The 25,828-nt window shown below is 43.3% G+C and overlaps 13 non-coding genes across 13 annotated transcripts; all 13 read left to right on the forward strand.

Annotated features, from left to right (window-relative positions):
* The first annotated feature begins 424 nt into the window (after positions 1 to 424).
* trnac-gca (transfer RNA cysteine (anticodon GCA)) lies at positions 425 to 496 on the forward strand. The gene has a single exon. It is a non-coding gene; the product is annotated as a tRNA-Cys (tRNA).
* Positions 497 to 2,051: 1,555 nt separating this feature from the next.
* Positions 2,052 to 2,123, forward strand: trnac-gca (transfer RNA cysteine (anticodon GCA)). Its single transcript has one exon. It is a non-coding gene; the product is annotated as a tRNA-Cys (tRNA).
* A 3,167-nt stretch (positions 2,124 to 5,290) lies between these two features.
* On the forward strand, positions 5,291 to 5,362 carry trnac-gca (transfer RNA cysteine (anticodon GCA)). Its single transcript has one exon. It is a non-coding gene; the product is annotated as a tRNA-Cys (tRNA).
* A 1,546-nt stretch (positions 5,363 to 6,908) lies between these two features.
* trnac-gca (transfer RNA cysteine (anticodon GCA)) lies at positions 6,909 to 6,980 on the forward strand. The gene has a single exon. It is a non-coding gene; the product is annotated as a tRNA-Cys (tRNA).
* A 1,550-nt stretch (positions 6,981 to 8,530) lies between these two features.
* Positions 8,531 to 8,602, forward strand: trnac-gca (transfer RNA cysteine (anticodon GCA)). Its single transcript has one exon. It is a non-coding gene; the product is annotated as a tRNA-Cys (tRNA).
* Positions 8,603 to 10,154: 1,552 nt separating this feature from the next.
* On the forward strand, positions 10,155 to 10,226 carry trnac-gca (transfer RNA cysteine (anticodon GCA)). Its single transcript has one exon. It is a non-coding gene; the product is annotated as a tRNA-Cys (tRNA).
* A 3,162-nt stretch (positions 10,227 to 13,388) lies between these two features.
* On the forward strand, positions 13,389 to 13,460 carry trnac-gca (transfer RNA cysteine (anticodon GCA)). The gene has a single exon. It is a non-coding gene; the product is annotated as a tRNA-Cys (tRNA).
* A 1,558-nt stretch (positions 13,461 to 15,018) lies between these two features.
* Positions 15,019 to 15,090, forward strand: trnac-gca (transfer RNA cysteine (anticodon GCA)). Its single transcript has one exon. It is a non-coding gene; the product is annotated as a tRNA-Cys (tRNA).
* Positions 15,091 to 16,640: 1,550 nt separating this feature from the next.
* On the forward strand, positions 16,641 to 16,712 carry trnac-gca (transfer RNA cysteine (anticodon GCA)). Its single transcript has one exon. It is a non-coding gene; the product is annotated as a tRNA-Cys (tRNA).
* A 1,542-nt stretch (positions 16,713 to 18,254) lies between these two features.
* On the forward strand, positions 18,255 to 18,326 carry trnac-gca (transfer RNA cysteine (anticodon GCA)). The gene has a single exon. It is a non-coding gene; the product is annotated as a tRNA-Cys (tRNA).
* A 1,558-nt stretch (positions 18,327 to 19,884) lies between these two features.
* Positions 19,885 to 19,956, forward strand: trnac-gca (transfer RNA cysteine (anticodon GCA)). The gene has a single exon. It is a non-coding gene; the product is annotated as a tRNA-Cys (tRNA).
* A 1,552-nt stretch (positions 19,957 to 21,508) lies between these two features.
* On the forward strand, positions 21,509 to 21,580 carry trnac-gca (transfer RNA cysteine (anticodon GCA)). Its single transcript has one exon. It is a non-coding gene; the product is annotated as a tRNA-Cys (tRNA).
* A 1,542-nt stretch (positions 21,581 to 23,122) lies between these two features.
* On the forward strand, positions 23,123 to 23,194 carry trnac-gca (transfer RNA cysteine (anticodon GCA)). The gene has a single exon. It is a non-coding gene; the product is annotated as a tRNA-Cys (tRNA).
* The last annotated feature ends 2,634 nt before the right edge of the window (positions 23,195 to 25,828 follow it).

Genomic DNA, 25,828 nt, shown 5'->3' on the forward strand with positions numbered 1-25,828 from the left:
CAGAAGTTGTCGGAACACTGTTGTGGCATCTGTAAACAAGCTGCGCCTTACACAAGTTTCGTGGCTGAAGGATAATAAACAACTGTTGTGCAAAAGCTAGCGCAGCTGGCATCGGCTGTTTCCTCCGGTCCAGAATAAAGCCACTCATGTCAAGACGACAAATAAAACAAGCGGAACCGTTCTACTTTAGATGCGCGTTCAAACTGTGTATTTAGCCTTTTTTGAATGGGTTGCAATAGGGCAGATAAAAGTTTGGAATGCACAGAAAAACGGCATGAGGTCAAACTCAGTCAATACCAGAGGAGGGTAAACTACAATCAACCCTTAATGAAAAGGTAGATAAGTGTGCAAGCTTCAAAGCTCAGCTAACACTGTGTGATTGTGTCAATGTGTCTTTGCCACCCTCATATTTGGAGACAGATAGGGGAGTATAGCTCAGTGGTAGAGTATTTTACTGCAGATCAAGAGGTCCCCGGTTCAAATCCGGATGCTCCCTTTACTTAAATATAATTTGTATTTGTTAAAAGACCAACTGCAATGTTGGCATTCCGCAGACTGCCCTTTCAACTTCATACCAATGTCTCAAGAGGGTGTAAGATGGCATTTAAGATACAGTTCCGCCCCTTTCCTTGAGTTGATTTTAGCTACAGCTTTTTTGCACTTGGTAACACTCTGTCATCGTCGTAGTGAGCGTGGTTAAGACATCAAGACAACATCCTCTGCAAACAACAGTGGCGCAAAGGCCTGACCATCAGGCGCTCGCCTTCGAGCCTAATGCATGAGGTCAAATCTTATCCTTGCCTTGAGAAGTATTTAAAACAAATAGATAGCTGTGCAGCGACACAGCATATAAAGTATGATGTAACAGTTCTGTTGAGCCAATGCATGTGCTCCACCAAATATTTCAGAATATACACAAGTGAGGTGGCTACAGGTACATCTTGTATATTTTGAACAAAAGGACAGTTGAAGAGTTCCTGATTACGTTTGCTTTTCACATAATAGTCAATCTACAGCAATTTACACGTCCTCATTCAGCGTTGTCGCTAAGCATCCAAAAGATATGCCTATGCCCATCCATCATCAATGAGAAGGAGCGGAACAACGGGGCACAGAAAGGACAACACACAATGAAGTCCCCTGAAGGTTTCCATGCCCACATTCTCTCAACTCCGCAGCAGCATGTGCTGTGTGATCTGAAAAGACCTCAAAGGCTTGCCTCACACCACATGGAAACCTTTTTGAGCCTGTAAGGTCTATCGCACAGACACAAGATAAGTCAAAAACTACTGACAAATCTGACAAGTCTGACAAATCTGACAAATCTGACAAATCTGACAAATCCTTTTTCTTTAGGAGAATACCCAGTAAACGCCCAACCTATAGCATTTGTATGATGCTAAACCTATTTATAAGCATTACTAGTGCCCCTTTTCCATTAGCACCTACTTTGCTCAACTCTATTCAGCCCTGCTTTAGCACATTTCCATTTGGTGCTACCGCCTCAGACCAGGTACACTTTTAGTACCCTCTTCTCCCTTGGGCCAAGTCGAGCAAAGCAGGGACTAAACGTGACGTCCACAGACTATCAGATGTTGATTGGGTAAAAGTGTAACGTTTCTGCAGCAGCAGAAGTTGTCGGAACACTGTTGTGGCATCTGTAAACAAGCTGCGCCTTACACAAGTTTCGTGGCTGAAGGATAATAAACAACTGTTGTGCAAAAGCTAGCGCAGCTGGCATCGGCTGTTTCCTCCGGTCTAGAATAAAGCCACTCATGTCAAGACGACAAATAAAACAAGCGGAACCGTTCTACTTTAGATGCGCGTTCAAACTGTGTATTTAGCCTTTTTTGAATGGGTTGCAATGGGGCAGATACAAGTTTGGAATGCACAGAAAAACGGCATGAGGTCAAACTCAGTCAATACCATAGGAGGGTAAACTACAATCAACCCTTGATAAAAAGGTAGATAAGTGTGCAAGCTTAAAGCTCAGCTAACACTGTGTGATTGTGTCATTGTGTCTTTGCCCCCCTCATATTTGCAGACAGGTAGGGGGTATATCTCAGTGGTAGAGCATTTGACTGCAGATCAAGAGGTCCCCGGTTCAAATCCGGATGCTCCCTTTACTTAAATAGAATTTGTATTTGTTAAAAGACCAACTGCAATGTTGGCATTCCGCAGACTGCCCTTTCAACTTCATACCAATGTCTCAAGAGGGTGTAAGATGGCATTTAAGATACAGTTCCGCCCCTTTCCTTGAGTTGATTTTAGCTACAGCTTTTTTGCACTTGGTAACACTCTGTCATCGTCGTAGTGAGCGTGGTTGATTAAGACATCAAGACAATATCCTCTGCAAACAACAGTGGCGCAAAGGCCTGACCATCAGGCGCTCGCCTTCGAGCCTAATGCATGAGGTCAAATCTTATCCTTGCCTTGAGAAGTATTTAAAACAAATAGATAGCTGTGCAGCGACACAGCATATAAAGTATGATGTAACAGTTCTGTTGAGCCAATGCATGTGCTCCACCAAATATTTCAGAATATACACAAGTGAGGTGGCTACAGGTACATCTTGTATATTTTGAACAAAAGGACAGTTGAAGAGTTCCTGATTACGTTTGCTTTTCACATAATAGTCAATCTACAGCAATTTACACGTCCTCATTCAGCGTTGTCGCTAAGCATCCAAAAGATATGCCTATGCCCATCCATCATCAATGAGAAGGAGCGGAAAAACGGGGCACAGAAAGTACAACACACAATGAAGTCCCCTGAAGGTTTCCATGCCCACATTCTCTCAACTCCGCAGCAGCATGTGCTGTGTGATCTGAAAAGACCTCAAAGGCTTGCCTCACACCACATGGAAACCTTGATGAGCCTGTAAGGTCTATCGCACAGACACAAGATAAGTCAAAAACTACTGACAAATCTGACAAGTCTGACAAATCTGACAAATCTGACAAATCCTTTTTCTTTAGGAGAATACCCAGTAAACGCCCAACCTATAGCATTTGTATGATGCTAAACCTATTTATAAGCATTACTAGTGCCCCTTTTCCATTAGCACCTACTTTTCTCAACTCTATTCAGCCCTGCTTTAGCACATTTCCATTTGGTGCTACCGCCTCAGACCAGGTACACTTTTAGTACCCTCTTCTCCCTTGGGCCAAGTCGAGCAAAGCAGGGACTAAACGTGACGTCCACAGACTATCAGATGTTGATTGGGTAAAAGTGTAACGTTTCTGCAGCAGCAGAAGTTGTCGGAACACTGTTGTGGCATCTGTAAACAAGCTGCGCCTTACACAAGTTTCGTGGCTGAAGGATAATAAACAACTGTTGTGCAAAAGCTAGCGCAGCTGGCATCGGCTGTTTCCTCCGGTCCAGAATAAAGCCACTCATGTCAAGACGACAAATAAAACAAGCGGAACCGTTCTACTTTAGATGCGCGTTCAAACTGTGTATTTAGCCTTTTTTGAATGGGTTGCAATAGGGCAGATAAAAGTTTGGAATGCACAGAAAAACGGCATGAGGTCAAACTCAGTCAATACCAGAGGAGGGTAAACTACAATCAACCCTTAATGAAAAGGTAGATAAGTGTGCAAGCTTCAAAGCTCAGCTAACACTGTGTGATTGTGTCAATGTGTCTTTGCCACCCTCATATTTGGAGACAGATAGGGGAGTATAGCTCAGTGGTAGAGCAATTTACTGCAGATCAAGAGGTCCCCGGTTCAAATCCGGAGGCTCCCTTTACTTAAATAGAATTTGTATTTGTTAAAAGACCAACTGCAATGTTGGCATTCCGCAGACTGCCCTTTCAACTTCATACCAATGTCTCAAGAGGGTGTAAGATGGCATTTAAGATACAGTTCCGCCCCTTTCCTTGAGTTGATTTTAGCTATAGCTTTTTTGCACTTGGTAACACTCTGTCATCGTCGTAGTGAGCGTGGTTGATTAAGACATCAAGACAACATCCTCTGCAAACAACAGTGGCGCAAAGGCCTGACCATCAGGCGCTCGCCTTCGAGCCTAATGCATGAGGTCAAATCTTATCCTTGCCTTGAGAAGTATTTAAAACAAATAGATAGCTGTGCAGCGACACAGCATATAAAGTATGATGTAACAGTTCTGTTGAGCCAATGCATGTGCTCCACCAAATATTTCAGAATATACACAAGTGAGGTGGCTACAGGTACATCTTGTATATTTTGAACAAAAGGACAGTTGAAGAGTTCCTGATTACGTTTGCTTTTCACATAATAGTCAATCTACAGCAATTTACACGTCCTCATTCAGCGTTGTCGCTAAGCATCCAAAAGATATGCCTATGCCCATCCATCATCAATGAGAAGGAGCGGAAAAACGGGGCACAGAAAGTACAACACACAATGAAGTCCCCTGAAGGTTTCCATGCCCACATTCTCTCAACTCCGCAGCAGCATGTGCTGTGTGATTTGAAAAGACCTCAAAGGCTTGCCTCACACCACATGGAAACCTTGATGAGCCTGTAAGGTCTATCGCACAGACACAAGATAAGTCAAAAACTACTGACAAATCTGACAAGTCTGACAAATCTGACAAATCCTTTTTCTTTAGGAGAATACCCAGTAAACGCCCAACCTATAGCATTTGTATGATGCTAAACCTATTTATAAGCATTACTAGTGCCCCTTTTCCATTAGCACCTACTTTGCTCAACTCTATTCAGCCCTGCTTTAGCACATTTCCATTTGGTGCTACCGCCTCAGACCAGGTACACTTTTAGTACCCTCTTCTCCCTTGGGCCAAGTCGAGCAAAGCAGGGACTAAACGTGACGTCCACAGACTATCAGATGTTGATTGGGTAAAAGTGTAACGTTTCTGCAGCAGCAGAAGTTGTCGGAACACTGTTGTGGCATCTGTAAACAAGCTGCGCCTTACACAAGTTTCGTGGCTGAAGGATAATAAACAACTGTTGTGCAAAAGCTAGCGCAGCTGGCATCGGCTGTTTCCTCCGGTCCAGAATAAAGCCACTCATGTCAAGACGACAAATAAAACAAGCGGAACCGTTCTACTTTAGATGCGCGTTCAAACTGTGTATTTAGCCTTTTTTGAATGGGTTGCAATAGGGCAGATAAAAGTTTGGAATGCACAGAAAAACGGCATGAGGTCAAACTCAGTCAATACCAGAGGAGGGTAAACTACAATCAACCCTTAATGAAAAGGTAGATAAGTGTGCAAGCTTCAAAGCTCAGCTAACACTGTGTGATTGTGTCAATGTGTCTTTGCCACCCTCATATTTGGAGACAGATAGGGGAGTATAGCTCAGTGGTAGAGCATTTTACTGCAGATCAAGAGGTCCCCGGTTCAAATCCGGATGCTCCCTTTACTTAAATATAATTTGTATTTGTTAAAAGACCAACTGCAATGTTGGCATTCCGCAGACTGCCCTTTCAACTTCATACCAATGTCTCAAGAGGGTGTAAGATGGCATTTAAGATACAGTTCCGCCCCTTTCCTTGAGTTGATTTTAGCTACAGCTTTTTTGCACTTGGTAACACTCTGTCATCGTCGTAGTGAGCGTGGTTAAGACATCAAGACAACATCCTCTGCAAACAACAGTGGCGCAAAGGCCTGACCATCAGGCGCTCGCCTTCGAGCCTAATGCATGAGGTCAAATCTTATCCTTGCCTTGAGAAGTATTTAAAACAAATAGATAGCTGTGCAGCGACACAGCATATAAAGTATGATGTAACAGTTCTGTTGAGCCAATGCATGTGCTCCACCAAATATTTCAGAATATACACAAGTGAGGTGGCTACAGGTACATCTTGTATATTTTGAACAAAAGGACAGTTGAAGAGTTCCTGATTACGTTTGCTTTTCACATAATAGTCAATCTACAGCAATTTACACGTCCTCATTCAGCGTTGTCGCTAAGCATCCAAAAGATATGCCTATGCCCATCCATCATCAATGAGAAGGAGCGGAACAACGGGGCACAGAAAGGACAACACACAATGAAGTCCCCTGAAGGTTTCCATGCCCACATTCTCTCAACTCCGCAGCAGCATGTGCTGTGTGATCTGAAAAGACCTCAAAGGCTTGCCTCACACCACATGGAAACCTTGATGAGCCTGTAAGGTCTATCGCACAGACACAAGATAAGTCAAAAACTACTGACAAATCTGACAAGTCTGACAAATCTGACAAATCTGACAAATCCTTTTTCTTTAGGAGAATACCCAGTAAACGCCCAACCTATAGCATTTGTATGATGCTAAACCTATTTATAAGCATTACTAGTGCCCCTTTTCCATTAGCACCTACTTTGCTCAACTCTATTCAGCCCTGCTTTAGCACATTTCCATTTGGTGCTACCGCCTCAGACCAGGTACACTTTTAGTACCCTCTTCTCCCTTGGGCCAAGTCGAGCAAAGCAGGGACTAAACGTGACGTCCACAGACTATCAGATGTTGATTGGGTAAAAGTGTAACGTTTCTGCAGCAGCAGAAGTTGTCGGAACACTGTTGTGGCATCTGTAAACAAGCTGCGCCTTACACAAGTTTCGTGGCTGAAGGATAATAAACAACTGTTGTGCAAAAGCTAGCGCAGCTGGCATCGGCTGTTTCCTCCGGTCTAGAATAAAGCCACTCATGTCAAGACGACAAATAAAACAAGCGGAACCGTTCTACTTTAGATGCGCGTTCAAACTGTGTATTTAGCCTTTTTTGAATGGGTTGCAATGGGGCAGATACAAGTTTGGAATGCACAGAAAAACGGCATGAGGTCAAACTCAGTCAATACCATAGGAGGGTAAACTACAATCAACCCTTGATAAAAAGGTAGATAAGTGTGCAAGCTTAAAGCTCAGCTAACACTGTGTGATTGTGTCATTGTGTCTTTGCCCCCCTCATATTTGCAGACAGGTAGGGGGTATATCTCAGTGGTAGAGCATTTGACTGCAGATCAAGAGGTCCCCGGTTCAAATCCGGATGCTCCCTTTACTTAAATAGAATTTGTATTTGTTAAAAGACCAACTGCAATGTTGGCATTCCGCAGACTGCCCTTTCAACTTCATACCAATGTCTCAAGAGGGTGTAAGATGGCATTTAAGATACAGTTCCGCCCCTTTCCTTGAGTTGATTTTAGCTACAGCTTTTTTGCACTTGGTAACACTCTGTCATCGTCGTAGTGAGCGTGGTTGATTAAGACATCAAGACAATATCCTCTGCAAACAACAGTGGCGCAAAGGCCTGACCATCAGGCGCTCGCCTTCGAGCCTAATGCATGAGGTCAAATCTTATCCTTGCCTTGAGAAGTATTTAAAACAAATAGATAGCTGTGCAGCGACACAGCATATAAAGTATGATGTAACAGTTCTGTTGAGCCAATGCATGTGCTCCACCAAATATTTCAGAATATACACAAGTGAGGTGGCTACAGGTACATCTTGTATATTTTGAACAAAAGGACAGTTGAAGAGTTCCTGATTACGTTTGCTTTTCACATAATAGTCAATCTACAGCAATTTACACGTCCTCATTCAGCGTTGTCGCTAAGCATCCAAAAGATATGCCTATGCCCATCCATCATCAATGAGAAGGAGCGGAACAACGGGGCACAGAAAGGACAACACACAATGAAGTCCCCTGAAGGTTTCCATGCCCACATTCTCTCAACTCCGCAGCAGCATGTGCTGTGTGATCTGAAAAGACCTCAAAGGCTTGCCTCACACCACATGGAAACCTTGATGAGCCTGTAAGGTCTATCGCACAGACACAAGATAAGTCAAAAACTACTGACAAATCTGACAAGTCTGACAAATCTGACAAATCTGACAAATCCTTTTTCTTTAGGAGAATACCCAGTAAACGCCCAACCTATAGCATTTGTATGATGCTAAACCTATTTATAAGCATTACTAGTGCCCCTTTTCCATTAGCACCTACTTTGCTCAACTCTATTCAGCCCTGCTTTAGCACATTTCCATTTGGTGCTACCGCCTCAGACCAGGTACACTTTTAGTACCCTCTTCTCCCTTGGGCCAAGTCGAGCAAAGCAGGGACTAAACGTGACGTCCACAGACTATCAGATGTTGATTGGGTAAAAGTGTAACGTTTCTGCAGCAGCAGAAGTTGTCGGAACACTGTTGTGGCATCTGTAAACAAGCTGCGCCTTACACAAGTTTCGTGGCTGAAGGATAATAAACAACTGTTGTGCAAAAGCTAGCGCAGCTGGCATCGGCTGTTTCCTCCGGTCTAGAATAAAGCCACTCATGTCAAGACGACAAATAAAACAAGCGGAACCGTTCTACTTTAGATGCGCGTTCAAACTGTGTATTTAGCCTTTTTTGAATGGGTTGCAATGGGGCAGATACAAGTTTGGAATGCACAGAAAAACGGCATGAGGTCAAACTCAGTCAATACCATAGGAGGGTAAACTACAATCAACCCTTGATAAAAAGGTAGATAAGTGTGCAAGCTTAAAGCTCAGCTAACACTGTGTGATTGTGTCATTGTGTCTTTGCCCCCCTCATATTTGCAGACAGGTAGGGGGTATATCTCAGTGGTAGAGCATTTGACTGCAGATCAAGAGGTCCCCGGTTCAAATCCGGATGCTCCCTTTACTTAAATAGAATTTGTATTTGTTAAAAGACCAACTGCAATGTTGGCATTCCGCAGACTGCCCTTTCAACTTCATACCAATGTCTCAAGAGGGTGTAAGATGGCATTTAAGATACAGTTCCGCCCCTTTCCTTGAGTTGATCTTAGCTACAGCTTTTTTGCACTTGGTAACACTCTGTCATCGTCGTAGTGAGCGTGGTTGATTAAGACATCAAGACAATATCCTCTGCAAACAACAGTGGCGCAAAGGCCTGACCATCAGGCGCTCGCCTTCGAGCCTAATGCATGAGGTCAAATCTTATCCTTGCCTTGAGAAGTATTTAAAACAAATAGATAGCTGTGCAGCGACACAGCATATAAAGTATGATGTAACAGTTCTGTTGAGCCAATGCATGTGCTCCACCAAATATTTCAGAATATACACAAGTGAGGTGGCTACAGGTACATCTTGTATATTTTGAACAAAAGGACAGTTGAAGAGTTCCTGATTACGTTTGCTTTTCACATAATAGTCAATCTACAGCAATTTACACGTCCTCATTCAGCGTTGTCGCTAAGCATCCAAAAGATATGCCTATGCCCATCCATCATCAATGAGAAGGAGCGGAAAAACGGGGCACAGAAAGTACAACACACAATGAAGTCCCCTGAAGGTTTCCATGCCCACATTCTCTCAACTCCGCAGCAGCATGTGCTGTGTGATCTGAAAAGACCTCAAAGGCTTGCCTCACACCACATGGAAACCTTGATGAGCCTGTAAGGTCTATCGCACAGACACAAGATAAGTCAAAAACTACTGACAAATCTGACAAGTCTGACAAATCTGACAAATCTGACAAATCCTTTTTCTTTAGGAGAATACCCAGTAAACGCCCAAGCTATAGCATTTGTATGATGCTAAACCTATTTATAAGCATTACTAGTGCCCCTTTTCCATTAGCACCTACTTTTCTCAACTCTATTCAGCCCTGCTTTAGCACATTTCCATTTGGTGCTACCGCCTCAGACCAGGTACACTTTTAGTACCCTCTTCTCCCTTGGGCCAAGTCGAGCAAAGCAGGGACTAAACGTGACGTCCACAGACTATCAGATGTTGATTGGGTAAAAGTGTAACGTTTCTGCAGCAGCAGAAGTTGTCGGAACACTGTTGTGGCATCTGTAAACAAGCTGTGCCTTACACAAGTTTCGTGGCTGAAGGATAATAAACAACTGTTGTGCAAAAGCTAGCGCAGCTGGCATCGGCTGTTTCCTCCGGTCCAGAATAAAGCCACTCATGTCAAGACGACAAATAAAACAAGCGGAACCGTTCTACTTTAGATGCGCGTTCAAACTGTGTATTTAGCCTTTTTTGAATGGGTTGCAATAGGGCAGATAAAAGTTTGGAATGCACAGAAAAACGGCATGAGGTCAAACTCAGTCAATACCAGAGGAGGGTAAACTACAATCAACCCTTAATGAAAAGGTAGATAAGTGTGCAAGCTTCAAAGCTCAGCTAACACTGTGTGATTGTGTCAATGTGTCTTTGCCACCCTCATATTTGGAGACAGATAGGGGAGTATAGCTCAGTGGTAGAGCATTTTACTGCAGATCAAGAGGTCCCCGGTTCAAATCCGGATGCTCCCTTTACTTAAATATAATTTGTATTTGTTAAAAGACCAACTGCAATGTTGGCATTCCGCAGACTGCCCTTTCAACTTCATACCAATGTCTCAAGAGGGTGTAAGATGGCATTTAAGATACAGTTCCGCCCCTTTCCTTGAGTTGATTTTAGCTATAGCTTTTTTGCACTTGGTAACACTCTGTCATCGTCGTAGTGAGCGTGGTTGATTAAGACATCAAGACAACATCCTCTGCAAACAACAGTGGCGCAAAGGCCTGACCATCAGGCGCTCGCCTTCGAGCCTAATGCATGAGGTCAAATCTTATCCTTGCCTTGAGAAGTATTTAAAACAAATAGATAGCTGTGCAGCGACACAGCATATAAAGTATGATGTAACAGTTCTGTTGAGCCAATGCATGTGCTCCACCAAATATTTCAGAATATACACAAGTGAGGTGGCTACAGGTACATCTTGTATATTTTGAACAAAAGGACAGTTGAAGAGTTCCTGATTACGTTTGCTTTTCACATAATAGTCAATCTACAGCAATTTACACGTCCTCATTCAGCGTTGTCGCTAAGCATCCAAAAGATATGCCTATGCCCATCCATCATCAATGAGAAGGAGCGGAAAAACGGGGCACAGAAAGTACAACACACAATGAAGTCCCCTGAAGGTTTCCATGCCCACATTCTCTCAACTCCGCAGCAGCATGTGCTGTGTGATTTGAAAAGACCTCAAAGGCTTGCCTCACACCACATGGAAACCTTGATGAGCCTGTAAGGTCTATCGCACAGACACAAGATAAGTCAAAAACTACTGACAAATCTGACAAGTCTGACAAATCTGACAAATCCTTTTTCTTTAGGAGAATACCCAGTAAACGCCCAACCTATAGCATTTGTATGATGCTAAACCTATTTATAAGCATTACTAGTGCCCCTTTTCCATTAGCACCTACTTTGCTCAACTCTATTCAGCCCTGCTTTAGCACATTTCCATTTGGTGCTACCGCCTCAGACCAGGTACACTTTTAGTACCCTCTTCTCCCTTGGGCCAAGTCGAGCAAAGCAGGGACTAAACGTGACGTCCACAGACTATCAGATGTTGATTGGGTAAAAGTGTAACGTTTCTGCAGCAGCAGAAGTTGTCGGAACACTGTTGTGGCATCTGTAAACAAGCTGCGCCTTACACAAGTTTCGTGGCTGAAGGATAATAAACAACTGTTGTGCAAAAGCTAGCGCAGCTGGCATCGGCTGTTTCCTCCGGTCCAGAATAAAGCCACTCATGTCAAGACGACAAATAAAACAAGCGGAACCGTTCTACTTTAGATGCGCGTTCAAACTGTGTATTTAGCCTTTTTTGAATGGGTTGCAATAGGGCAGATAAAAGTTTGGAATGCACAGAAAAACGGCATGAGGTCAAACTCAGTCAATACCAGAGGAGGGTAAACTACAATCAACCCTTAATAAAAAGGTAGATAAGTGTGCAAGCTTCAAAGCTCAGCTAACACTGTGTGATTGTGTCATTGTGTCTTTGCCACCCCCATATTTGCAGACAGATAGGGGAGTATAGCTCAGTGGTAGAGCATTTGACTGCAGATCAAGAGGTCATCTGCTCCCTTTACTTAAATAGAATTTGTATTTGTTAAAAGACCAACTGCAATGTTGGCATTCCGCAGACTGCCCTTTCAACTTCATACCAATTTCTCAAGAGGGTGTAAGATGGCATTTAAGATACAGTTCCGCCCCTTTCCTTGAGTTGCTTTTAGCTATAGCTTTTTTGCACTTGGTAACACTCTGTCATCGTCGTAGTGAGCGTGGTTGATTAAGACATCAAGACAACATCCTCTGCAAACAACAGTGGCGCAAAGGCCTGACCATCAGGCGCTCGCCTTCGAGCCTAATGCATGAGGTCAAATCTAATCCTTGCCTTGAGAAGTATTTAAAACAAATAGATAGGTGTGCAGAGACACAGCATATAAAGTCTGATGTAACAGTTCTGTTGAGCCAATGTATGTGCTCCACCAAATATTTCAGAATATACACAAGGGCAGAGGTGAGGTGGCTACAGGTACATCTTGTATATTTTGAACAAAAGGACAGTTGAAGAGTTCCTGATTACGTTTGCTTTTTCACATAATAGTCAATCTACAGCAATTTACACGTCCTCATTCAGCGTTGTCGCTAAGCATCCAAAAGATATGCCTATGCCCATCCATCATCAATGAGAAGGAGCGGAAAAACGGGGCACAGAAAGTACAACACACAATGAAGTCCCCTGAAGGTTTCCATGCCCACATTCTCTCAACTCCGCAGCAGCATGTGCTGTGTGATTTGAAAAGACCTCAAAGGCTTGCCTCACACCACATGGAAACCTTGATGAGCCTGTAAGGTCTATCGCACAGACACAAGATAAGTCAAAAACTACTGACAAATCTGACAAGTCTGACAAATCTGACAAATCTGACAAATCCTTTTTCTTTAGGAGAATACCCAGTAAACGCCCAACCTATAGCATTTGTATGATGCTAAACCTATTTATAAGCATTACTAGTGCCCCTTTTCCATTAGCACCTACTTTGCTCAACTCTATTCAGCCCTGCTTTAGCACATTTCCATTTGGTGCTACCGCCTCAGACCAGGTACACTTTTAGTACCCTCTTCTCCCTTGGGCCAAGTCGAGCAAAGCAGGGACTAAACGTGACGTCCACAGACTATCAGATGTTGATTGGGTAAAAGTGTAACGTTTCTGCAGCAGCAGAAGTTGTCGGAACACTGTTGTGGCATCTGTAAACAAGCTGCGCCTTACACAAGTTTCGTGGCTGAAGGATAATAAACAACTGTTGTGCAAAAGCTAGCGCAGCTGGCATCGGCTGTTTCCTCCGGTCCAGAATAAAGCCACTCATGTCAAGACGACAAATAAAACAAGCGGAACCGTTCTACTTTAGATGCGCGTTCAAACTGTGTATTTAGCCTTTTTTGAATGGGTTGCAATAGGGCAGATAAAAGTTTGGAATGCACAGAAAAACGGCATGAGGTCAAACTCAGTCAATACCAGAGGAGGGTAAACTACAATCAACCCTTAATAAAAAGGTAGATAAGTGTGCAAGCTTCAAAGCTCAGCTAACACTGTGTGATTGTGTCAATGTGTCCTTCCCACCCTCAGATTTGGTGACAAATAGGGGAGTATAGCTCAGTGGTAGAGCATTTGACTGCAGATCAAGAGGTCCCCGGTTCAAATCCGGATGCTCCCTTTACTTAAATAGAATTTGTATTTGTTAAAAGACCAACTGCAATGTTGGCATTCCGCAGACTGCCCTTTCAACTTCATACCAATGTCTCAAGAGGGTGTAAGATGGCATTTAAGATACAGTTCCGCCCCTTTCCTTGAGTTGCTTTTAGCTATAGCTTTTTTGCACTTGGTAACACTCTGTCATCGTCGTAGTGAGGGTGGTTGATTAAGACATCAAGACAACATCCTCTGCAAACAACAGTGGCGCAAAGGCCTGACCATCAGGCGCTCCTCTTCGAGCCTAATGCATGAGGTCAAATCTTATCCTTGCCTTGAGAAGTATTTAAAACAAATAGATAGCTGTGCAGCGACACAGCATATAAAGTATGATGTAACAGTTCTGTTGAGCCAATGTATGTGCTCCACCAAATATTTCAGAATATACACAAGGGCAGAGGTGAGGTGGCTACAGGTACATCTTGTATATTTTGAACAAAAGGACAGTTGAAGAGTTCCTGATTACGTTTGCTTTTCACATAATAGTCAATCTACAGCAATTTACACGTCCTCATTCAGCGTTGTCGCTAAGCATCCAAAAGATATGCCTATGCCCATCCATCATCAATGAGAAGGAGCGGAAAAACGGGGCACAGAAAGTACAACACACAATGAAGTCCCCTGAAGGTTTCCATGCCCACATTCTCTCAACTCCGCAGCAGCATGTGCTGTGTGATTTGAAAAGACCTCAAAGGCTTGCCTCACACCACATGGAAACCTTGATGAGCCTGTAAGGTCTATCGCACAGACACAAGATAAGTCAAAAACTACTGACAAATCTGACAAGTCTGACAAATCTGACAAATCTGACAAATCCTTTTTCTTTAGGAGAATACCCAGTAAACGCCCAACCTATAGCATTTGTATGATGCTAAACCTATTTATAAGCATTACTAGTGCCCCTTTTCCATTAGCACCTACTTTGCTCAACTCTATTCAGCCCTGCTTTAGCACATTTCCATTTGGTGCTACCGCCTCAGACCAGGTACACTTTTAGTACCCTCTTCTCCCTTGGGCCAAGTCGAGCAAAGCAGGGACTAAACGTGACGTCCACAGACTATCAGATGTTGATTGGGTAAAAGTGTAACGTTTCTGCAGCAGCAGAAGTTGTCGGAACACTGTTGTGGCAACTGTAAACAAGCTGCGCCTTACACAAGTTTTGTGGCTGAAGGATAATAAACAACTGTTGTGCAAAAGCTAGCGCAGCTGGCATCGGCTGTTTCCTCCGGTCCAGAATAAAGCCACTCATGTCAAGACGACAAATAAAACAAGCGGAACCGTTCTACTTTAGATGCGCGTTCAAACTGTGTATTTAGCCTTTTTTGAATGGGTTGCAATAGGGCAGATAAAAGTTTGGAATGCACAGAAAAACGGCATGAGGTCAAACTCAGTCAATACCAGAGGAGGGTAAACTACAATCAACCCTTAATAAAAAGGTAGATAAGTGTGCAAGCTTAAAGCTCAGCTAACACTGTGTGATTGTGTCATTGTGTCTTTGCCACCCCCATATTTGCAGACAGGTAGGGGGTATAGCTCAGTGGTAGAGCATTTGACTGCAGATCAAGAGGTCCCCGGTTCAAATCCGGATGCTCCCTTTACTTAAATAGAATTTGTATTTGTTAAAAGACCAACTGCAATGTTGGTATTCCGCAGACTGCCCTTTCAACTTCATACCAATGTCTCAAGAGGGTGTAAGATGGCATTTAAGATACAGTTCCGCCCCTTTCCTTGACTTGATTTTAGCTATCTTTTTTGCACTTGGTAACACTCTGTCATCGTCGTAGTGAGCGTGGTTGATTAAGACATCAAGACAACATCCTCTGCAAACAACAGTGGCGCAAAGGCCTGACCATCAGGCGCTCGCCTTCGAGCCTAATGCATGAGGTCAAATCTTATCCTTGCCTTGAGAAGTATTTAAAACAAATAGATAGGTGTGCAGAGACACAGCATAAAAAGTATGATGTAACAGTTCTGTTGAGCCAATGCATGTGCTCCACCAAATATTTCAGAATATACACAAGTGAGGTGGCTACAGGTACATCTTGTATATTTTGAACAAAAGGACAGTTGAAGAGTTCCTGATTACGTTTGCTTTTCACATAATAGTCAATCTACAGCAATTTACACGTCCTCATTCAGCGTTGTCGCTAAGCATCCAAAAGATATGCCTATGCCCATCCATCATCAATGAGAAGGAGCGGAAAAACGGGGCACAGAAAGAACAACACACAATGAAGTCCCCTGAAGGTTTCCATGCCCACATTCTCTCAACTCCGCAGCAGCATGTGCTGTGTGATTTGAAAAGACCTCAAAGGCTTGCCTCACACCACATGGAAACCTTGATGAGCCTGTAAGGTCTATCGCACAGACACAAGATAAGTCAAAAACTACTGACAAATCTGACAAGTCTGACAAATCTGACAAATCTGACAAATCCTTTTTCTTTAGGAGAATACCCAGTAAACGCCCAACCTATAGCATTTGTATGATGCTAAACCTATTTATAAGCATTACTAGTGCCCCTTTTCCATTAGCACCTACTTTGCTCAACTCTATTCAGCCCTGCTTTAGCACATTTCCATTTGGTGCTACCGCCTCAGACCAGGTACACTTTTAGTACCCTCTTCTCCCTTGGGCCAAGTCGAGCAAAGCAGGGACTAAACGTGACGTCCACAGACTATCAGATGTTGATTGGGTAAAAGTGTAACGTTTCTGCAGCAGCAGAAGTTGTCGGAACACTGTTGTGGCATCTGTAAACAAGCTGCGCCTTACACAAGTTTCGTGGCTGAAGGATAATAAACAACTGTTGTGCAAAAGCTAGCGCAGCTGGCATCGGCTGTTTCCTCCGGTCCAGAATAAAGCCACTCATGTCAAGACGACAAATAAAACAAGCGGAACCGTTCTACTTTAGATGCGCGTTCAAACTGTGTATTTAGCCTTTTTTGAATGGGTTGCAATAGGGCAGATAAAAGTTTGGAATGCACAGAAAAACGGCATGAGGTCAAACTCAGTCAATACCAGAGGAGGGTAAACTACAATCAACCCTTAATGAAAAGGTAGATAAGTGTGCAAGCTTCAAAGCTCAGCTAACACTGTGTGATTGTGTCAATGTGTCTTTGCCACCCTCATATTTGGAGACAGATAGGGGAGTATAGCTCAGTGGTAGAGCATTTTACTGCAGATCAAGAGGTCCCCGGTTCAAATCCGGATGTTCCCTTTACTTAAATATAATTTGTATTTGTTAAAAGACCAACTGCAATGTTGGTATTCCGCAGACTGCCCTTTCAACTTCATACCAATGTCTCAAGAGGGTGTAAGATGGCATTTAAGATACAGTTCCGCCCCTTTCCTTGACTTGATTTTAGCTATAGCTTTTTTGCACTTGGTAACACTCTGTCATCGTCGTAGTGAGCGTGGTTGATTAAGACATCAAGACAACATCCTCTGCAAACAACAGTGGCGCAAAGGCCTGACCATCAGGCGCTCCTCTTCGAGCCTAATGCATGAGGTCAAATCTTATCCTTGCCTTGAGAAGTATTTAAAACAAATAGATAGCTGTGCAGCGACACAGCATATAAAGTATGATGTAACAGTTCTGTTGAGCCAATGCATGTGCTCCACCAAATATTTCAGAATATACACAAGTGAGGTGGCTACAGGTACATCTTGTATATTTTGAACAAAAGGACAGTTGAAGAGTTTCTGATTACGTTTGCTTTTCACATCTACAGCAATTTACACGTCCTCATTCAGCGTTGTCGCTAAGCATCCAAAAGATATGCCTATGCCCATCCATCATCAATGAGAAGGAGCGGAACAACGGGGCACAGAAAGGACAACACACAATGAAGTCCCCTGAAGGTTTCCATGCCCACATTCTCTCAACTCCGCAGCAGCATGTGCTGTGTGATTTGAAAAGACCTCAAAGGCTTGCCTCACACCACATGGAAACCTTGATGAGCCTGTAAGGTCTATCGCACAGACACAAGATAAGTCAAAAACTACTGACAAATCTGACAAGTCTGACAAATCTGACAAATCTGACAAATCCTTTTTCTTTAGGAGAATACCCAGTAAACGCCCAACCTATAGCATTTGTATGATGCTAAACCTATTTATAAGCATTACTAGTGCCCCTTTTCCATTAGCACCTACTTTGCTCAACTCTATTCAGCCCTGCTTTAGCACATTTCCATTTGGTGCTACCGCCTCAGACCAGGTACACTTTTAGTACCCTCTTCTCCCTTGGGCCAAGTCGAGCAAAGCAGGGACTAAACGTGACGTCCACAGACTATCAGATGTTGATTGGGTAAAAGTGTAACGTTTCTGCAGCAGCAGAAGTTGTCGGAACACTGTTGTGGCATCTGTAAACAAGCTGCGCCTTACACAAGTTTCGTGGCTGAAGGATAATAAACAACTGTTGTGCAAAAGCTAGCGCAGCTGGCATCGGCTGTTTCCTCCGGTCCAGAATAAAGCCACTCATGTCAAGACGACAAATAAAACAAGCGGAACCGTTCTACTTTAGATGCGCGTTCAAACTGTGTATTTAGCCTTTTTTGAATGGGTTGCAATAGGGCAGATAAAAGTTTGGAATGCACAGAAAAACGGCATGAGGTCAAACTCAGTCAATACCAGAGGAGGGTAAACTACAATCAACCCTTAATAAAAAGGTAGATAAGTGTGCAAGCTTCAAAGCTCAGCTAACACTGTGTGATTGTGTCAATGTGTCCTTCCCACCCTCAGATTTGGAGACAAATAGGGGAGTATAGCTCAGTGGTAGAGCATTTGACTGCAGATCAAGAGGTCCCCGGTTCAAATCCGGATGCTCCCTTTACTTAAATAGAATTTGTATTTGTTAAAAGACCAACTGCAATGTTGGCATTCCGCAGACTGCCCTTTCAACTTCATACCAATGTCTCAAGAGGGTGTAAGATGGCATTTAAGATACAGTTCCGCCCCTTTCCTTGAGTTGCTTTTAGCTATAGCTTTTTTGCACTTGGTAACACTCTGTCATCGTCGTAGTGAGGGTGGTTGATTAAGACATCAAGACAACATCCTCTGCAAACAACAGTGGCGCAAAGGCCTGACCATCAGGCGCTCCTCTTCGAGCCTAATGCATGAGGTCAAATCTTATCCTTGCCTTGAGAAGTATTTAAAACAAATAGATAGCTGTGCAGCGACACAGCATATAAAGTATGATGTAACAGTTCTGTTGAGCCAATGTATGTGCTCCACCAAATATTTCAGAATATACACAAGGGCAGAGGTGAGGTGGCTACAGGTACATCTTGTATATTTTGAACAAAAGGACAGTTGAAGAGTTCCTGATTACGTTTGCTTTTCACATAATAGTCAATCTACAGCAATTTACACGTCCTCATTCAGCGTTGTCGCTAAGCATCCAAAAGATATGCCTATGCCCATCCATCATCAATGAGAAGGAGCGGAAAAACGGGGCACAGAAAGTACAACACACAATGAAGTCCCCTGAAGGTTTCCATGCCCACATTCTCTCAACTCCGCAGCAGCATGTGCTGTGTGATTTGAAAAGACCTCAAAGGCTTGCCTCACACCACATGGAAACCTTGATGAGCCTGTAAGGTCTATCGCACAGACACAAGATAAGTCAAAAACTACTGACAAATCTGACAAGTCTGACAAATCTGACAAATCTGACAAATCCTTTTTCTTTAGGAGAATACCCAGTAAACGCCCAACCTATAGCATTTGTATGATGCTAAACCTATTTATAAGCATTACTAGTGCCCCTTTTCCATTAGCACCTACTTTGCTCAACTCTATTCAGCCCTGCTTTAGCACATTTCCATTTGGTGCTACCGCCTCAGACCAGGTACACTTTTAGTACCCTCTTCTCCCTTGGGCCAAGTCGAGCAAAGCAGGGACTAAACGTGACGTCCACAGACTATCAGATGTTGATTGGGTAAAAGTGTAACGTTTCTGCAGCAGCAGAAGTTGTCGGAACACTGTTGTGGCAACTGTAAACAAGCTGCGCCTTACACAAGTTTTGTGGCTGAAGGATAATAAACAACTGTTGTGCAAAAGCTAGCGCAGCTGGCATCGGCTGTTTCCTCCGGTCCAGAATAAAGCCACTCATGTCAAGACGACAAATAAAACAAGCGGAACCGTTCTACTTTAGATGCGCGTTCAAACTGTGTATTTAGCCTTTTTTGAATGGGTTGCAATAGGGCAGATAAAAGTTTGGAATGCACAGAAAAACGGCATGAGGTCAAACTCAGTCAATACCAGAGGAGGGTAAACTACAATCAACCCTTAATAAAAAGGTAGATAAGTGTGCAAGCTTAAAGCTCAGCTAACACTGTGTGATTGTGTCATTGTGTCTTTGCCACCCCCATATTTGCAGACAGGTAGGGGGTATAGCTCAGTGGTAGAGCATTTGACTGCAGATCAAGAGGTCCCCGGTTCAAATCCGGATGCTCCCTTTACTTAAATAGAATTTGTATTTGTTAAAAGACCAACTGCAATGTTGGTATTCCGCAGACTGCCCTTTCAACTTCATACCAATGTCTCAAGAGGGTGTAAGATGGCATTTAAGATACAGTTCCGCCCCTTTCCTTGACTTGATTTTAGCTATAGCTTTTTTGCACTTGGTAACACTCTGTCATCGTCGTAGTGAGCGTGGTTGATTAAGACATCAAGACAACATCCTCTGCAAACAACAGTGGCGCAAAGGCCTGACCATCAGGCGCTCGCCTTCGAGCCTAATGCATGAGGTCAAATCTTATCCTTGCCTTGAGAAGTATTTAAAACAAATAGATAGGTGTGCAGAGACACAGCATAAAAAGTATGATGTAACAGTTCTGTTGAGCCAATGCATGTGCTCCACCAAATATTTCAGAATATACACAAGTGAGGTGGCTACAGGTACATCTTGTATATTTTGAACAAAAGGACAGTTGAAGAGTTCCTGATTACGTTTGCTTTTCACATAATAGTCAATCTACAGCAATTTACACGTCCTCATTCAGCGTTGTCGCTAAGCATCCAAAAGATATGCCTATGCCCATCCATCATCAATGAGAAGGAGCGGAAAAACGGGGCACAGAAAGAACAACACACAATGAAGTCCCCTGAAGGTTTCCATGCCCACATTCTCTCAACTCCGCAGCAGCATGTGCTGTGTGATTTGAAAAGACCTCAAAGGCTTGCCTCACACCACATGGAAACCTTGATGAGCCTGTAAGGTCTATCGCACAGACACAAGATAAGTCAAAAACTACTGACAAATCTGACAAGTCTGACAAATCTGACAAATCTGACAAATCCTTTTTCTTTAGGAGAATACCCAGTAAACGCCCAACCTATAGCATTTGTATGATGCTAAACCTATTTATAAGCATTACTAGTGCCCCTTTTCCATTAGCACCTACTTTGCTCAACTCTATTCAGCCCTGCTTTAGCACATTTCCATTTGGTGCTACCGCCTCAGACCAGGTACACTTTTAGTACCCTCTTCTCCCTTGGGCCAAGTCGAGCAAAGCAGGGACTAAACGTGACGTCCACAGACTATCAGATGTTGATTGGGTAAAAGTGTAACGTTTCTGCAGCAGCAGAAGTTGTCGGAACACTGTTGTGGCATCTGTAAACAAGCTGCGCCTTACACAAGTTTCGTGGCTGAAGGATAATAAACAACTGTTGTGCAAAAGCTAGCGCAGCTGGCATCGGCTGTTTCCTCCGGTCCAGAATAAAGCCACTCATGTCAAGACGACAAATAAAACAAGCGGAACCGTTCTACTTTAGATGCGCGTTCAAACTGTGTATTTAGCCTTTTTTGAATGGGTTGCAATAGGGCAGATAAAAGTTTGGAATGCACAGAAAAACGGCATGAGGTCAAACTCAGTCAATACCAGAGGAGGGTAAACTACAATCAACCCTTAATGAAAAGGTAGATAAGTGTGCAAGCTTCAAAGCTCAGCTAACACTGTGTGATTGTGTCAATGTGTCTTTGCCACCCTCATATTTGGAGACAGATAGGGGAGTATAGCTCAGTGGTAGAGCATTTTACTGCAGATCAAGAGGTCCCCGGTTCAAATCCGGATGTTCCCTTTACTTAAATATAATTTGTATTTGTTAAAAGACCAACTGCAATGTTGGTATTCCGCAGACTGCCCTTTCAACTTCATACCAATGTCTCAAGAGGGTGTAAGATGGCATTTAAGATACAGTTCCGCCCCTTTCCTTGACTTGATTTTAGCTATAGCTTTTTTGCACTTGGTAACACTCTGTCATCGTCGTAGTGAGCGTGGTTGATTAAGACATCAAGACAACATCCTCTGCAAACAACAGTGGCGCAAAGGCCTGACCATCAGGCGCTCCTCTTCGAGCCTAATGCATGAGGTCAAATCTTATCCTTGCCTTGAGAAGTATTTAAAACAAATAGATAGCTGTGCAGCGACACAGCATATAAAGTATGATGTAACAGTTCTGTTGAGCCAATGCATGTGCTCCACCAAATATTTCAGAATATACACAAGTGAGGTGGCTACAGGTACATCTTGTATATTTTGAACAAAAGGACAGTTGAAGAGTTTCTGATTACGTTTGCTTTTCACATCTACAGCAATTTACACGTCCTCATTCAGCGTTGTCGCTAAGCATCCAAAAGATATGCCTATGCCCATCCATCATCAATGAGAAGGAGCGGAACAACGGGGCACAGAAAGGACAACACACAATGAAGTCCCCTGAAGGTTTCCATGCCCACATTCTCTCAACTCCGCAGCAGCATGTGCTGTGTGATTTGAAAAGACCTCAAAGGCTTGCCTCACACCACATGGAAACCTTGATGAGCCTGTAAGGTCTATCGCACAGACACAAGATAAGTCAAAAACTACTGACAAATCTGACAAGTCTGACAAATCTGACAAATCTGACAAATCCTTTTTCTTTAGGAGAATACCCAGTAAACGCCCAACCTATAGCATTTGTATGATGCTAAACCTATTTATAAGCATTACTAGTGCCCCTTTTCCATTAGCACCTACTTTGCTCAACTCTATTCAGCCCTGCTTTAGCACATTTCCATTTGGTGCTACCGCCTCAGACCAGGTACACTTTTAGTACCCTCTTCTCCCTTGGGCCAAGTCGAGCAAAGCAGGGACTAAACGTGACGTCCACAGACTATCAGATGTTGATTGGGTAAAAGTGTAACGTTTCTGCAGCAGCAGAAGTTGTCGGAACACTGTTGTGGCATCTGTAAACAAGCTGCGCCTTACACAAGTTTCGTGGCTGAAGGATAATAAACAACTGTTGTGCAAAAGCTAGCGCAGCTGGCATCGGCTGTTTCCTCCGGTCCAGAATAAAGCCACTCATGTCAAGACGACAAATAAAACAAGCGGAACCGTTCTACTTTAGATGCGCGTTCAAACTGTGTATTTAGCCTTTTTTGAATGGGTTGCAATAGGGCAGATAAAAGTTTGGAATGCACAGAAAAACGGCATGAGGTCAAACTCAGTCAATACCAGAGGAGGGTAAACTACAATCAACCCTTAATAAAAAGGTAGATAAGTGTGCAAGCTTCAAAGCTCAGCTAACACTGTGTGATTGTGTCAATGTGTCCTTCCCACCCTCAGATTTGGAGACAAATAGGGGAGTATAGCTCAGTGGTAGAGCATTTGACTGCAGATCAAGAGGTCCCCGGTTCAAATCCGGATGCTCCCTTTACTTAAATAGAATTTGTATTTGTTAAAAGACCAACTGCAATGTTGGCATTCCGCAGACTGCCCTTTCAACTTCATACCAATGTCTCAAGAGGGTGTAAGATGGCATTTAAGATACAGTTCCGCCCCTTTCCTTGAGTTGATTTTAGCTATAGCTTTTTTGCACTTGGTAACACTCTGTCATCGTCGTAGTGAGCGTGGTTGATTAAGACATCAAGACAACATCCTCTGCAAACAACAGTGGCGCAAAGGCCTGACCATCAGGCGCTCGCCTTCGAGCCTAATGCATGAGGTCAAATCTTATCCTTGCCTTGAGAAGTATTTAAAACAAATAGATAGGTGTGCAGAGACACAGCATATAAAGTATGATGTAACAGTTCTGTTGAGCCAATGCATGTGCTCCACCAAATATTTCAGAATATACACAAGGGCAGAGGTAAGGTGGCTACAGGTACATCTTGTATATTTTGAACAAAAGGACAGTTGAAGAGTTCCTGATTACGTTTGCTTTTCACATAATAGTCAATCTACAGCAATTTACACGTCCTCATTCAGCGTTGTCGCTAAGCATCCAAAAGATATGCCTATGCCCATCCATCATCAATGAGAAGGAGCGGAACAACGGGGCACAGAAAGTACAACACACAATGAAGTCCCCTGAAGGTTTCCATGCCCACATTCTCTCAACTCCGCAGCAGCATGTGCTGTGTGATTTGAAAAGACCTCAAAGGCTTGCCTCACACCACATGGAAACCTTGATGAGCCTGTAAGGTCTATCGCACAGACACAAGATAAGTCAAAAACTACTGACAAATCTGACAAGTCTGACAAATCTGACAAATCTGACAAATCCTTTTTCTTTAGGAGAATACCCAGTAAACGCCCAACCTATAGCATTTGTATGATGCTAAACCTATTTATAAGCATTACTAGTGCCCCTTTTCCATTAGCATCTACTTTGCTCAACTCTATTCAGCCCTGCTTTAGCACATTTCCATTTGGTGCTACCGCCTCAGACCAGGTACACTTTTAGTACCCTCTTCTCCCTTGGGCCAAGTCGAGCAAAGCAGGGACTAAACGTGACGTCCACAGACTATCAGATGTTGATTGGGTAAAAGTGTAACGTTTCTGCAGCAGCAGAAGTTGTCGGAACACTGTTGTGGCATCTGTAAACAAGCTGCGCCTTACACAAGTTTCGTGGCTGAAGGATAATAAACAACTGTTGTGCAAAAGCTAGCGCAGCTGGCATCGGCTGTTTCCTCCGGTCCAGAATAAAGCCACTCATGTCAAGACGACAAATAAAACAAGCGGAACCGTTCTACTTTAGATGCGCGTTCAAACTGTGTATTTAGCCTTTTTTGAATGGGTTGCAATAGGGCAGATAAAAGTTTGGAATGCACAGAAAAACGGCATGAGGTCAAACTCAGTCAATACCAGAGGAGGGTAAACTACAATCAACCCTTAATAAAAAGGTAGATAAGTGTGCAAGCTTCAAAGCTCAGCTAACACTGTGTGATTGTGTCATTGTGTCTTTGCCACCCTCATATTTGCAGACAGATAGGGGAGTATAGCTCAGTGGTAGAGCATTTGACTGCAGATCAAGAGGTCATCTGCTCCCTTTACTTAAATAGAATTTGTATTTGTTAAAAGACCAACTGCAATGTTGGCATTCCGCAGACTGCCCTTTCAACTTCATACCAATGTCTCAAGAGGGTGTAAGATGGCATTTAAGATACAGTTCCGCCCCTTTCCTTGAGTTGATTTTAGCTATAGCTTTTTTGCACTTGGTAACACTCTGTCATCGTCGTAGTGAGCGTGGTTGATTAAGACATCAAGACAACATCCTCTGCAAACAACAGTGGCGCAAAGGCCTGACCATCAGGCGCTCGCCTTCGAGCCTAATGCATGAGGTCAAATCTTATCCTTGCCTTGAGAAGTATTTAAAACAAATAGATAGGTGTGCAGAGACACAGCATATAAAGTATGATGTAACAGTTCTGTTGAGCCAATGCATGTGCTCCACCAAATATTTCAGAATATACACAAGGGCAGAGGTAAGGTGGCTACAGGTACATCTTGTATATTTTGAACAAAAGGACAGTTGAAGAGTTCCTGATTACGTTTGCTTTTCACATAATAGTCAATCTACAGCAATTTACACGTCCTCATTCAGCGTTGTCGCTAAGCATCCAAAAGATATGCCTATGCCCATCCATCATCAATGAGAAGGAGCGGAACAACGGGGCACAGAAAGTACAACACACAATGAAGTCCCCTGAAGGTTTCCATGCCCACATTCTCTCAACTCCGCAGCAGCATGTGCTGTGTGATTTGAAAAGACCTCAAAGGCTTGCCTCACACCACATGGAAACCTTGATGAGCCTGTAAGGTCTATCGCACAGACACAAGATAAGTCAAAAACTACTGACAAATCTGACAAGTCTGACAAATCTGACAAATCTGACAAATCCTTTTTCTTTAGGAGAATACCCAGTAAACGCCCAACCTATAGCATTTGTATGATGCTAAACCTATTTATAAGCATTACTAGTGCCCCTTTTCCATTAGCATCTACTTTGCTCAACTCTATTCAGCCCTGCTTTAGCACATTTCCATTTGGTGCTACCGCCTCAGA

This window comes from Eucyclogobius newberryi, unplaced genomic scaffold (assembly GCF_026437365.1).
Source record: "Eucyclogobius newberryi isolate DKJ021-1_F unplaced genomic scaffold, fEucNew1.0.hap1 SCAF_6, whole genome shotgun sequence".
Taxonomy (NCBI): Eukaryota; Metazoa; Chordata; class Actinopteri; order Gobiiformes; family Gobiidae; genus Eucyclogobius; species Eucyclogobius newberryi.